The sequence below is a fragment of the Notamacropus eugenii genome, chromosome 1, assembly GCF_028372415.1.
Source record: "Notamacropus eugenii isolate mMacEug1 chromosome 1, mMacEug1.pri_v2, whole genome shotgun sequence".
Lineage (NCBI taxonomy): Eukaryota > Metazoa > Chordata > Mammalia > Diprotodontia > Macropodidae > Notamacropus > Notamacropus eugenii.
In genome coordinates, this window is record NC_092872.1 from 532,483,356 (window position 1) to 532,498,406 (window position 15,051).

The 15,051-nt window shown below is 41.4% G+C and overlaps 1 long non-coding RNA gene across 1 annotated transcript; it reads left to right on the forward strand.

The window, feature by feature from the left end:
• Positions 1-10,724: 10,724 nt before the first annotated feature.
• On the forward strand, positions 10,725-14,749 carry LOC140520256 (uncharacterized). The gene is made up of 2 exons (XR_011972443.1): positions 10,725-11,254; positions 13,113-14,749. It is a non-coding gene; the product is annotated as an uncharacterized lncRNA (long non-coding RNA).
• Positions 14,750-15,051: the final 302 nt, after the last annotated feature.

The following is a 15,051-nucleotide window of genomic DNA, read 5'->3' on the forward strand; positions in this document are numbered from 1 at the left end:
GTGAGACTTTTAGGAAGTCACTTAATCTCTCTGTGTTCCTCAGTTTCTTCATCTGTAAAATGAAGGGGTTGGACTAGATTACTTCTAAAGCCCTAATCCATGGTTCTAAACATCTTCTCCCTTCTTCTGCTGGCAAAGGGGGCAAAGCTAAGCTGGGAGAGCAGGGGATATATTACCTTGTCCCTGTCCTTGGGGGTATGCAGTTAGCAATCTTTGCCTATGTGACATCTATCTATCTAGAACAGCTCTTTCCTCGTAACAGTCCTGTAGTAGAGAAAGTCCAAGTAGTATTATCTCCATTTTGCAAATGAAGAAACAGGCTCAGGGAGATTATAACTAGTCAGGATGTCAACCAACTTTTAAGTATTAATAATAGTTAATATTTATACAATGCTTACTCTGTGCCAGACGCTGTACTACATAAGTACTTTACAATTAATTATCTAGTTTGATCCTCCCCACAACCCTGGGAGGAGGTACTGTTATCATTCCTATTTTACAGAGGAGGAAACTTGGGCAAACAGGGACTAAGTGACTTGTCCAAGGTCACACAGCTAGAAAGTATCTAAGGCTGAATTTGAACTCAGGTCTTCCTGACTCTAGGCCCAGTGCTCTATCCACTGTGCCACCTATTTGGAACTCAAACCCAGGTCTTTCTGCCTCCCACTCCTCTTTCCCATCTGGCACCTCCCATGAAATGCCACAGGATGTGGTAGATTGAGATCTGATATCAGAGTCGGAAAGACTTGGGTTCCAGTCCTACCCTAATCCATACCGACCTCAGTGACCATGAGCAAGGCAGTCAACTTCTCATTGACCCCAGTCAACTCTTTAAGAATATAAATTGAAAAGCCCCTGCTGATATGCATAATGAAGAGTCTTCCTCTCCTGGAGGAAATCACAGGTCTAGTCCAAGCAGAACAGAGCAAGAGGAAAAAACAAAAAGGCCTCCCCATCCTCTGACCCACCCCTTCTCCTCCCACAACCTCTGCGGGCCTCATGCATAACCATTTGCAGAGCCTCAGTACCCATATAGAGGGGTGAATTACTTTTTCCTTGAGTGAACACCAGCTTCATGATCCTACAGCATATTTCCTCCAATAGTGGAAGGGGCAGGCAAAAATAATTAATGACCCCAGGATATCCTGCCAAATCTCAGGCCACAAGGAAACCTGGAGCTCTGTAACTTAACAACTAGGTAAGTGGGAATAAACTACTGCTTCCTTTTCACCTTTTTCAGTTTTTCCATCACTTGCCTGAACTACATGATCACAATCAGACAGCAACAGAAAGATCCCTAAAATAAGAGAGAGAAGCTAAAATCTCAGCATTGTCATTCACTACCTGTATGAACTTGGGTAAGTTACTTGTTTGATTTTCTGAGCCTCAGTTTCCTCATCTGTAAAATGAGGGTGTTCTTAAATAATGCTTAACGTCTTTTCAAGCTCAAGGATCAGTACTGCATCTTATACAAGTCCCTAAGTAATTTCCACCCCATTTGTATGTATTTGGTGTTTGCATATCTGTGGTCATATTGTATTATCTTCAATCAAAAAATTAATTGACAAGAGTTTATTAAATATCTATGTGCCAAGCTCTTTGCTATATGCTGGTGATAAAAAGATACATTCTTTCTTCCTCGCATCACTCCCCCTGCAAAAAAAAAAAAAAGAAAAAAAATTCTTGCCAATAAGGAAATTACGTTATATTTGGGGAAGCAACATGTATATAGATATAGAAGATATATACAACATATGTACAAGGTAATTTTGGGAGAGAAGGTAAGGAAGGATCAAGAAAGACCTTGTGTAGAAGGTGTCCCTTATGGTGAAGAGGGAGTGATTTCAGTCCAGTAGAACGAGAGCTCCTTGCAGTCAGGAACCGTCTATTTTGTCTTTATATTCCCAAAGGCTAGCACAGTATCTGGCACATAGTAAATGTTTCTTGGATTAAATTAAAATTCCCTGGTTTGGGGAAAGGAGTTTTATCCCTAAATCTTAGGGTTGTGGTTGATACTGCCAAGACTTAAAAGTGGGAGAATCCTCCTTCCCTGGTACAATAGGAGTTTAGATGGCAAATTGGATACAACCCAAGAGATCCTAGGCCTGTGTTATTACCAGCTCCAGACCTTTTGAAAGGCCTAATAGCTGATGTCCTATGAGCTCCTGATAGAGGGGCTGGGTAGGGGGCAGAGAGGCCCTGCATGATGCCAATTAGGGCTTTCTGCTTGCAGAGGCATGGGGTGGGGGGGATTAGCTTGTGGGAGGATGAAGAAAGAGCCAGGCAACTCTGTCATAATCACATCACCCCCTCATCAGCAATTACTTGATTACTTAATTACTGTGGGAGACAGAAGACCCAAAGAGAAATGCCAACTGGAGGCTCGGGAGGCAGCATTTAAAGGGTGAGTAACTCTCATTTGTTCTGATAACTACCTTCTGGGGCTAAGGGTGGGTGGCTATGGGACTCTAAGAAGGGCCCCTTTGATCCTGAACAGTGGAAGCTGTCTATACCAGAACAGGTGGATGAAAACAACTCCAGAAACTTCCTGGTGCTGGTGGTCAGGACTTAGCCACCATTGTACTCACTGACTATAGATTCATTGAATGCTTTGCACTATAAATTTTTGGGTTTTTAATCTAGGGATTCAGGTAAGCATAGGAGTTCTTCAGGCTCTTTCTTATCTAGTTTCCTGATCTCTTTGAATTGGTTTTTACCAGTATTTGGTATTTGCCTTTTGCCACTGACTTCCCTGGTTGACCCTACTGGGGGCTAAGCAGTTGTTAAGTCCAGCATAGAACACTAAACTTAGTCAGGACATCTTGATGCTAAGAGATTCTGCTCCTAGTTTGATGTACAATGTTACACAAATCACTGGACCTGCATTTCCTCAGACTCGTTGTTCTCCAAAGTCCCCCATCTGATTAGTCTGCTTAGTCTCTTAAGATTTCCCCTGCTTGGACCCAGAGGACAGGCCTAGGAGCATTGACTGAAAGTTGCAGAGAGATAGATTTTGGTTTGATTTAAGGAAAAAGTTAACCAACATTGAAAACTGTCCCAAAGTGGAATGGGCACCCCAGGGAGGCAACATGGCAGCGTCTATAACTCTATTATGATGGATAGCTCTGTTAGGAAGAGTGGCATGGGACAACAAATGGAGACCTTAGAATTAAGAAAGCCTGGGTTCAGGTTCAGCTGGTGCCTTTTACATACACTGGCAATATAACCCTGGGCACTGTATTAAGAAACTCTCTGAGATTTTTGCTGTTGATGTTGTTTGTTCTTCGTTCTCAAAGAACACCAGTGACATCAGCAGATTATAGGTTGCAGAGGAAGGTGCCAGTCTTCATGGGTGAATGGTTTTCTCTTCTGGGAGTTCTCAATACCAATGAAATCACACGTCTGATTCCTACCCCTATGACTGACATATCATAGATTTAGAGCGGGAGGAAACCTCAGAGGCCATCTTGTCTTACTCTCTCATTTTAAAGATGAGGAAACTGAAGCCTAGAGAGGTTAAGTGACTTGCCCAGGGTCACATAACTAGTAAATAAATAACAGAGATAGAATTTGAACTGACTCCAAGTCTAGCACCCTATTCATTATGCCACCAGAGTCTGAAAGACAAAGCAAATGTAGGGTCTTGAGATTATGAGTCAGTTAATAACAGTGTGCATGTCTGCATGGGGTTGTAGAGGCTCAAGGGGAACTGTTGACGTGGGTTCTGGGTAAAGGAAGAGACAAAACACACATGTACGCTAAAAAAGACTTGAGAACCCTTCTAATGAAGTTGATTCACTAGTTCAACAACATTTGAGTATAATAAGTAGGAGCAGTGCTAGACTCTCTGGAGTCTGCAAAGAAGCATAAGACATTGGTCTTGTCTTCAAGAAGTTTACCATCTAGTCTCAGAGCTGTCTGAGAGCTCAAAAGAACATGAGAGAGCTTACCTGAAATACCCTGCTTTCTCATCTCCACTTTTCAGAGTCCTTTTCCTTCAAGGCTCAGCTGATGTGCCACCTCCTCTGGGCAACTTTCCCTAGACTTACTCATTCCACTTTCTACCACCAAGATGGAAAGGATTTCTCCTTGCTCCAATTTTCCTGAAGTATTTGGCCTGCGTCCCTCCATGGACTCCATCACATTCTATCTTGCATTTTGTTCATCTATGTATGTATCATATCCATCCCTCACCCTGAGTAGAATGTAAGCTCCTTTTGGGATGACTGGGTAATTAAAAAAACTTTTTATTCCTCACATCTTAAGTCACATAGTACCTCACTTATAGGAAACACTTAAAAATATAGATTGAATTTAACTCAATCTCATTGAATTGACTCACACAGTGAGTTAATGGAAGAGTTGGAACTCAGAAAAATGTCCTCTGATTCCTACTCCCAGAGCCTTAAAAGAAAAAAAAAATTAAACAAATACAAGGTAGAGAATGATAAGCATCACAAGAAAGGGACAAATAAGTACCATGCTGGAGAAGTCAGAGAGGTCAAGGAATTTGCCTAGGATCATATTACCCATATATATCAAAGGCTGGACTTGAACCCAAGCTTCTCCGATTTTAATGCTAGCTCCTTACCCACTGTCCCACTCTGCCTCTCATAAGAGAGCTGTCAGTCATAAGAGAGAAATATAGGAGACACATTCACATTGAAACACTACATCCCTAAGTGATCCAATCCATTTTAAGACAGTTCTAAATATTAGAAAGTTCTTTCCTTTACATTAAGCCAAAATCTGTCTTTTGGAAACCTTCAGCCACTCCCCCAGGTCTGCAGAGCATTTCTTGAAAGACCAATTAGATTAGCAGAATAGCAAAGCTGCAAGGAGTAGGTCACATGGAGGGGGAAGTGAGGAGAGAAACATCATGGAGAAGGTAGGCTTATATCTGGGTTTTGAAGTAACCATGTTCAAATTCTTGGGTAGGATTTAGACAGGTTGAGATAGTGGGGAATGTTGTGAGAATTTCCTGATGGAGATAGCATCATAACAAGGTTGTACTGGGCTAGTTCATCACATGTTCTAAGAACATGGAGAAGCTCAGTTCTGTTGAGTGTAGGAGGTATGTGGAGGTGAGTCATGAAGTATAAAGTTGGAAAGCTAAGTGAGGGTTAACTCATGGAAAACTTTGACAAGCTGCTAAGGAATTTTTACTTTATCCTGTAGAAGAGTGGGAGAAGAGTGGGGAGGGGCAAGGAATCAATAATGGTTTTTGCATGGGATCAATTACCAATCAGCAAGCATTTATTAAGCACCTACTATATACCAGGCACTGGGCCAGACACTAGGGATACAAAGATAAATAGGAAACAGTCCCTGCCTTTAAAGAACTTACCTTCTATCACAGGAGGTAACATGTACACATATACTTATTGTACATACAAATAAATTCAAGATAACGGGGATGTCTACCACAGCTGAGGGAGACTGGGAAAAAACCTTGTGTAAGAGGTTGTATTGGAGATGAGCTAGGAAGGAAGCTAGGGATTCTAAGAAGTGAATGGGAGAGAGGAATGCCTCCCAGACATGGGAGATAACCTGTGCAAAGATGGGAGATGATGTGCCCTATGTGAGGAACAACATGCAGACACATTTGGTTGCATTTTAGAGGACACAGATGAAAGCAAACACTGCATTAATCTGGAAGTGAAGTATACATAGGATACTTTAATCCATAGGATGGATTAAAGATAAGGGAGCAGATCAGATTGGGACAAGCATGAAGTTAAGATCAGTTAAGAGCCTTTTGCAGTGGTCCAAGCAGAGTTAAGTGGCTCTGAACTAGGAGAATCACAATGGGAAAGAAGAGAATAGATTTGAAAGACACCATGAAGGCAAGACTGAAAGGATTGGGCAATTAGATGGATGTGGGATGGAAGGGAGGAGTCAAAGATAACTCTTCAGGATTTCCCCACATCATTTCCTCTTTAGCCTATTTTCTGCCCAGTAACTGAGCAAAGAGCAACCACCTTTGTAACTCTCTGGTCAGTTTCACTTTCCCCTTTTGGTTGAAGAAGAGTCTTCTTGGACAGGATGCTCTAGTACATGCCTCAAATCACCCTTGCAGGTCCAGGGAATATCATCTGAGTCCTCAGGTAGGTCTTAACCGATCTCTCTGGTAATTTCCAAAGTGAAGACCCCTTTGCCTTAGGCAGTGGATCCTGGAACACAAAGCACCAAAGATCTTCCTCCAACACCATTTTAAACATAGGATCATAGATTTAGATCCAGAAGGGTCTTCTAGTCTGATCCTTATGTTTTACAAATGAGGAAACAAAGACTTAGGCAAGTCTAGTGATTGGTTTAAGGCTACATAGGAAGTTAGTGGCAAAGATAGGATTTGAAACCAGGTCATCTAACTCCAAATTCAGTACTCTTTTCCACTTAACTATGCTATTCATGTACTCCAAGGTCTTTTGTCTGTACAAGGGCCAGAATGGAGTTGTCAAGAACTTTAAGAAATAAGGAGAAGCTAATTTAGGTCTTGGTCAGATTGAATTTTAGTTTTTGATAGGAGAAATGTCCAGTTAGCATTTAGAGATGCAAGAGTAGCATACAAAGCAATTCCAGTCATCCCTTCTACATCATGGGTGTTAGCAACATGGCACCCCCCACTATGTGTAAATTTTTTTGATGCTCTCTTTGTATCAGAGAAGAAGTCTGAATGATCATGGTATCAAAAGATAAAATATGTTGACATTATACAATATTATATATAAATTTTATGTATTTCTAAGTTTCTGAACTTTTTTCTGTGTTGTCTGCTGGTCTTCACATGTCAGAAGCAAAACTTCCAAAAATTCTCATTTGATTTCTTATGTTGACTGGCAATATAGCGAAACTTTGATGGGGAAAGTCTGTATGTGGAAGGGGTAACTTTATGTTATAAAAATAATACTAGGGCTAAAGAGATATGGGCAGAGTGACTGGAGCCAAGGGCAAAGCCTTTCTGGAAGACAATTTAATTACTGGAATTTTATAGAAAGAAAAGGAGGAGTAAGAGGGTGCTTTTTAGAAGGAGAAATGGTATGACAAATGGAAGAAGAGATAGGTAAGGAAACTGTGTGTGAGTAATGGTAATCAAACTTACTTCAATGGAGGCTAGAACATGTGACAGTGAATAAGAAGAAATATATTTAAGATAGGATTAGCTTATAAAGGGGCTTTAATGTTAGGGTGTAGGTTATTTTTAATATGAATGACAAAAAGGAACCACTGTAGGTTATTGGGCAGGAAAATGAGCTGGTTATAATCATCGCTGAGGTCAGTCCATCTTGCTTTGTGGTCCATAATGCAACAGGAGTGACACTTTGGGAAAATACCAGGAAGGCCAGAAGAGGGCTGTGTTGGGATCTTGAGGATTTTATGTGACATACTCTATGGTCTGGAAAGGGTGATGAGGCAGGCAGAAAGGCACCAAACATTCTTCCTAAGCATCCTCATCACTCCACCAAGAAGCAGAAAATGCAACTAACCACATAGCAGTAAAGAGAGCAGCTGTTTGCCCTACTGCTCAGCAGCAAGTGGACTAAAGGGGAAATGCTTTAGCGAAGACAAGATGGCAAGGAGAGAAGCCGTTTGGGTTGAATAACCCAGAATAGGGAAGTGAGACCCTGAAGGACGTTGCCGTTTTCAGCCCTGAACCAATGAGTTGATTAAAGGTGAAGACAAGGAGTGCATTTAGTTGAACTTTTGGGGCCAAAAAGGCCTTCTTTGGTCTCTGGAGCTAATCATGACCTTGGAAGATCTGTGATTACAGAGGCAGAGGCAGCTTTTTTTCCTCTAAGCCGTTGGATCCGGAAAAACTGCAGAGTTTCCACTGTAACCACAAGGCCAGTTTTGGTGACAGGGACCAGAGACTAAGAAAGAAACACATGCAGATTAGTTAACCACTGGTTCCTCCTTCCTGGTTAATTATACTCAAATTCAATAAAGTGTTCAGAAACTTTCCACAAACCCACACTGTGTAAAGTTCTGAATTTGCAAGAGCCCTAAGTAGAACAAGGCAAGTGGACCTCTCTCCCAGAGTCCTAAAATGCAAAGGATGCTAGCAACACTTGTAGGTAGAAAAAAACAAGTAGGTTTAGCACCTAATGAGCAAGACTAATTAGTTAAAATGGGAAGCTGTAAGATGGCTATTCCTCCACAACCATACCCCAAGTGAGCTCTCTTTTATCTCATCTCTCCCTATGACCATGGTGTTCCATCATCTCTCCTATCATATGGTCTTATGTCTCAAGATTTGCACTCTTTCCCCACCTCTGCCTGAATTTGTCTTAAAAAGTTGATTTAAGGGCACATTTCATACCATTTGTCCAGGATATGATTTGTCATGCTGGTCCCAGGTGCCAGAATTTTTTTTTGTGGAATTGCAGTTTGCTCTTAAAACACCACAAGGGGGATTTGGACATGGCAGCTGGTGTCTGAAATTCTTCATTTCCCCCCTATAAAAAACATGTTATTGTGTATTAAGACAGGTCCCAGAGACTCAGACTCTCTGTCCTTAATCATTGTGGATTCAGCTACCATGGACAAATGGTTGTGTTGATTCATTAATGTATATTCATCCTTCATTGCTGAAGAAGACCATGCCATCAGAGAAATGATGACATGACTTGCACTTAACTTTATTTTGAGTGAAGGAGAGTTGTGCAGGTCACCAGCCTCACTTCTCCTCCAGAGCCATCTGAATCCAGGGCCCAGATATTCATCAGGATGACTGGAGATAATCCATGATGACACAATTGGGGTTAAGTGACTTGCTCAAGGTCACACAGCTAGTGAGTGTCTAGTGTCTGAGGGGAGATTTGAACTCAGCACCTCCTGGTGCTCTATCTACTGCACCACCTAGCTGCCCAGTAACAAACATTTACTGAGTGCCTGTTGTGTGCAAGGCACAACAACAGAGGACATAGTGAGGAAGAGCAAGATTATCATAAAACATAATAATAGCTAACTTTTATATATGTGCCAGGCACTATGCTGAGCACTTGATAAATATTTTCTCATTTTTATCCTCACCACAACACTGGGAAGTAGGTATTATTATCCCTATTTTACAGATGAGCAAACTGAGGTGAACAGAGCTTAAGTGACTTGCACAGAATCACACAGTTATTAAGTGTCTGAGGCCAGATTTGAACTCAAATCTTGCTGACTCCAGGGTCTGAGCCCTTGGGACACCTAGCCGCCTTCTAAGTATAGTCCTACTGCTTTAAGAAACAAATCAAGTTGAAACAAAACAGACCCATACAAAGATAAAGCCATGGGTATGCAAAATATGGAACAGATGGAATGCATAAGTGGTGAAAAATGGGGCATGATGTTATTATCAGTCTACAATTAGGTTTGTGAATCCAGCAGTCAAGAGGCTGACTTTCTTCTGAGTAATATGCATGAAATGAGGGTAAATTGTCACTAGGTAAATGGTTATGACTTGTTTATTATGGGCTTTAGAGATCTGAATATTTTTCCATTCAATTATCCTTTTTTTCCCCAAAGTGATAAATGGAATTCCTCATTAAAACATCCAAGAATAGCGGCCCAAGAGAAGAACAAGTCTTTAAATAGTCTATAGAGCAAGATTAAAGAAACACCTAGGTGTAATGTGGTGCCTTTTGTCACCAAACCTTAACTGCTAGCAATTTATTTTAATCCTTAATCTTGTTCTCAGACTTAATTAGAATACTCTCCTATAAATCACCTTACTTCTCTTAAATTACAATCAAAAACCCTTCCTAGGGTTTGTGCAGGGTTTGATGACTTCCTGACTTCATGTTGTATTGAAACCCTGTAATCTTTCTTCTGCCACAGTCAATGGTTTTAACTCCACGATTGAAGGAAATACTCCTTTCCCCTCTTCTCACTTGCCAAAAACAAAGACTTTACTCTGCTTTCTGATCTTTTCTGCTCTCTACTCTTTTTGCCTTGTTTAGGTCAGAAGCATGTGTTACAGTAGCATGAAACCACTTATCGATGTGAGAAACTCAGTGATCTCTCTTTTCTGGTCAGAAGAATGTTTCACTTTGTTCCCTTCATTCTTGATTTTTTTAATGCTCTGCTAAGTCTCTGATCTCAATGTAGCCATTTTCTCCTACAATGCAGAATACAAACCATCCATGACCACTCATCCTGAGTGACTTTTTTCATGTCTTTCTCTAAAGTCACCACATGAGGTCCACTAAGTGTCCTGGCACGTGTTCTATTTCCTGTTTGAACCAGCAACTTACATGTCTCTGTACTATAAACCTCCAGAATCTATGCTTCTCCTCCTCAGGAAAGCTGATGCACTGATCTTTGGGACTTCCCTAGGGATCAGTCATTTCCACTGCTGAAAGTACAAACTCACAAATTTAGCCTTCTATGTCTAGCTATCCCTATATTCCATATCATGTTTTACTTCACACCCATTCCATCCACAGAGACTATCCTACCATCTGCCTGCTTCCCCTTATCGCTACCACCCTACACACACGCACACACATGCACACGCGCGCACACACACACACACACACACACACACACACCTTTCCCCAACTTTTTCTATCTTTTTCTCTGGATACAATTGAATGTGTAGTCCCATCAGCTGGCTGACTTTGCATGGAGGAAGACTCCAGAGAGCTGATTCCCAGAGAATTTTGATGACTAAAGCATGCATGGATACTATTTAACTGGTTCTAGTGCCCCTACCATGTGGTTGGGAAGAGGTGTTTTTCCCCACCCACTTGGCTGCATAGATGGAACTCTTAGTGTCTTCAAAAGGACCAGAATCATCTCCCCATTGTAGCCCTTCACTGCATTCAACCCCTGGAGGAACGAGAGGGTTCCTTCACTGTCTCACTGCCTGTGACACTATGTAGTAAGGAGGGAGAGCCTTAGAAACTCCTTCTTCCCCCCAACTCAGGCCATATGGACCCCAAGAAATGAGGCAGAAATGAAATTGATCTTTTCATTTTTTTTTCTTTTCTAGGTACAGGAATTGAGTCTCCAACTTTGAAAGTTTAAAAGATGGGAAGTATGGGCCAGGAGTCCAGGAATTCAGGCTGAATTTTACAACCAGCTCAGGAATGAAGTCTCAAGGACCTTGACAGGATTATCTAGGGTGTACTTTGGGACTCCAGAGATGCCCACTGCAGTGTCTTCTTTGGATGGGATGTGAACTTGGTGGTGTGTGTGGGAACTGAGCTAAGTTGGGAGCCAAATCCTTTTCCTACCACCCTACACCACTCCAACCCAGACCAAGGTGATATACGGGGAATTATACCTCTGAGATGCTGGAGGGAAACAGTTTATACTTTCATTCTTGATATATCTTTGAAGTAAAAATTCCTTAGTAAAAACTACCCGATGTTAAGTGGTTAAATAACACTGGGATGCTAGTTACTGATCCCCTAAAATAGAAGAAACGTAAGTGGTGTGGTCTAACCCAGTAGCTGAGAGACAAAACATACTATACCTTTGGGTAATCTAAAATTCTGAGGGGCAGAAGTAGCCTGCTTGGCTCTGGAAGAGTGGGTCAGAGCACAGGCTATATGAGAAACAAATCAATATCTCCATTGCTTCTGGAAACCAAAACATCTCTTCCTGGCCACCAATCTCCATGTACTGTCTCCATCATTAGAATAGATGGCCCCGAGGGCAAGGAATGTGTCTCTTCTTATATTTGTATTTCTAGCATTTAGTACAATGCCAGGCATGCTTCATGTGTTAGTATATGAGCTATCATTCATGTTCTTTTCACAACACAAGGATACAAATGAAACATCGAGGCTATTGATCAGTTGTTTCTCCTGCATGTCCAAGTCATCTTTTTTTAATCACACATTTCTTCAATGGCATCCTTTACATGGATTCTTCTGAGTTATTTATTGTTGCACACATGTTGCAGCCTCCTCACAGTCAACACTGCTGATCTTTGTGGGATACTCAATTTCAATTTTTTTTGGAGACAATCATGCTCCATGACTTACAGTCACAAAGAATCCCAGAGAGAATGTTAGTATCAAAAAGATGTGTCTGGTTCAAGAACAAACTTGTAGTCAGTCATTAAAAGGTCTTTGCTATTTCCCCAAAGCATTCCATTCCACTTTCCTCTTCCCGTACATTTCTGAATTCACTTGCATGTCGATTTGCTGTTTCTGCCTTAGGTGGAGGTATTGATGGGCAAGCTTCGTAGGATATCCATCCAATATCTTTTGAGTAAATTTGATCCAAGCTTTCTTCCCCATTTCTGATCTAGTTTGAATTTATAGCAACCAGTTCTAACGACATTGGCTCTTTCAATAGCTAGCTAGAATTCATATGGTGCTTGAAAGTTTGCTGACTGCTTTCGAAATATCCCATTTTATTTTTACAACAACCCTAGGAAGCAGGTGTTATTGATATCTTCATTTTACAATTGAGGAAAAATGGAGGCAGAGAAAGGTTAACTTGGTCACACAGCCAGATTTGAACTTGGGTCTTCCTGACACTAGGTCAGGGGTGGGGAACCTGCAGCCTCAAGGCCACATGTGGCCCTCTAGGTCCTCAAGTGCAGCCTTATGTGGCCTCAAGGCCACAGGTTCCCCACCCATGCTCTAGATCCCATTGCTCTGTCCTCTGCATCACTAGCTGCCTCTGTCATAGAAAGTAAATTCACAAACATTTCCGTTTATATATTGTGTTCTGAAATGGCAAGTACTTCTTCCAGGGCAAAAGATTAAAAAAACAACACTAAGAATTTAACTGGGCTTTGAGGAATGTCCAGATCACCCAAGATGGGGCAACCATTTGGAAGACACCATGGACCTGCTTCTGGGAGAAGATACTCTTTATTCCCCTATTACATGGGTGGAAATTGCTTGTCCATTGGTTGTATAACCAAAATAGGCTATATCTTTGAAAACTACCAGCCTGGGACAGCTTCTCCTCCTCCATCTATTCCACCTCATCCCCCCTTTGTCCAGGGGAGTTCTTGTTCACAAGAACAAGGAAGTGCCTTGTTCACTCACAGTAAAGGAAGGGTGATTGAAAAGCTGTCTTCTCCCTTTCCCTTTTGATCTCATAGCCCTGAGAATTGGACTTGGGGTTTTGGTCTGATCTGTTTTGTTTGTCTTTTTCAGTTCTAGGTGCAAGTGGTAAAGACCCTAGACTTTGGAGCTTGAGCGATAGTGACTTTGGAGGTAGGATTCCAGGAGAGATGTTATCAGCCCACCAGGGAAGTCCTCAGAAGCCAGGGTGCTGGGATGCAAACCCAAGCAGGCTTTGGATCTGGAACTTGGTGGGACCATGTTATATAGCTGTGAACTTAATCTACTCCTCTCCTAAGGTGTGGAAGGGTGGTATAAAGGGAGATGATATTCTTCAAGTGTTGGAGACAGGTAATGTTTCTATATTCTTAAAGTCAATATTCCTTTGTAAAACCTACTGTGACTCTTAAGTGAATATTAGAACTGGGCTGCAGGGGCCCCTAAAGTAGGGAGAACACAAATTAATGGTGGCTATGACCAATAACAATCCTCAATCCTCTTTATGGGTACTAAAGAACCTTTGGGAAAGGATAAAAAGTAATAGCCCTGGCTTTCAGGTAGCAGGGCCCAGGCTAGTCACTGTTACAGTAGAAACTAGAATTTTTAAAGAGGATTAAAATGGTTTTTTCCATAAGGAGTAATGAGAGTAGATTTGAAGGACTAAGGACAGAAATAAAGGAATGGGGATGAGGGTATTCCAGCCAGGGAGCAAGAACTTTTATATGCTTGAGTTCCTCCAGTCATTATTCCCAAACTAAAATTAAGATCTTTAGGCATGCATGGCATTTCCTTTCTCTACCTCACAGGAATGCAAAGAGGACTAACGACTGAACTGGATTACTTACTGTCCCCTGAATACATCCCAGTCTTTCCTGCCTTTGCTCACATGACTCGCTCCACCTCAAATACCCTCCCTTCCTATCTCTGCCTATTAAAATCCTAACCATCCTTTAAATCTCAGTTCAAATGCCTTTCCTCGATGTAGATTTCTGTAATTGTCCCCAGCCAGAAGTGACCACTTCCTCCTCTGAATTCTTCTAGTATGCTGTACTTTTAAAGAATGTATTTATCATATTTTGCTAAATTTATATTGCCTTTTGCGTTTTATTTGTATTCTACTAATTTGTGTGAAGCCCTTATTCCGACTGTCTCTGCACAGCCTTGGAAATAGATTCAAATACTGGGAACTTTTAACGATAATTTGTATATTTGGTTCACTTTGACCTACACAATTAGTGAACGATGAATGTTGGAATTTGACTGGGATTTAGAAACCGTAAAACATTTAATAAGGACAGAAAACAATCTCAGACATATTCCTGAACAAGCACCACTGCGTTCCTCTTTCTTCTACTCCCATTTATTTCCACATCACCCCTTTCTTCCTGCAGAGTAACTTAGAAGTCAAGCTCCATCCAATCTGATAGGAAAAGTTTGGCAAAAAAAAGTTCTAGCACTCTGATTATATTCCTTATAGGTCCTAGTTTGGATTAACCTCAGTCGAGGGTTTAGGATTTCAGGGAGAAACTTGGAGTCATTCAATGATCTTTCCAGGCACCACTGTGTCCAAAATAGCTCCTAGATTGTCTCGCCTCAGGAACCACTTGCAATTTCCAATCCCAGCTGCAGTATGTCAATTTTTTAATGTTTCTTTCTTTCTTTCTTTTTTTGCAGCCAGGATCACTCATCTCCTTGTTTTGTGTTGAACAATAAAATAATATCAAAATTTATTCCTATCACTGCTCATTTTCAAAGACTTCCTTTGCTTCCTATGCAGATGTGGGCTCAAACTGAGACCTGGGAAAGACTTTAATGTAGGAAGGTCAAGGTCACCCACTGCATCCTGGGTCATCACTAGTTGTCTTGACCTTTGTCTTGCCACTGGATTTTGAGGACTCTGGAGGAGAGAGAGGCTGATGACTTTGTGCAGCCCTGCCCCACTCATATCCAGTTTACCAGCAAGTCAAGACCTCACCCTCATGATGACACTGGTCTTCTTCAAGAGCAAATGACAAACAATGACAACAACAGT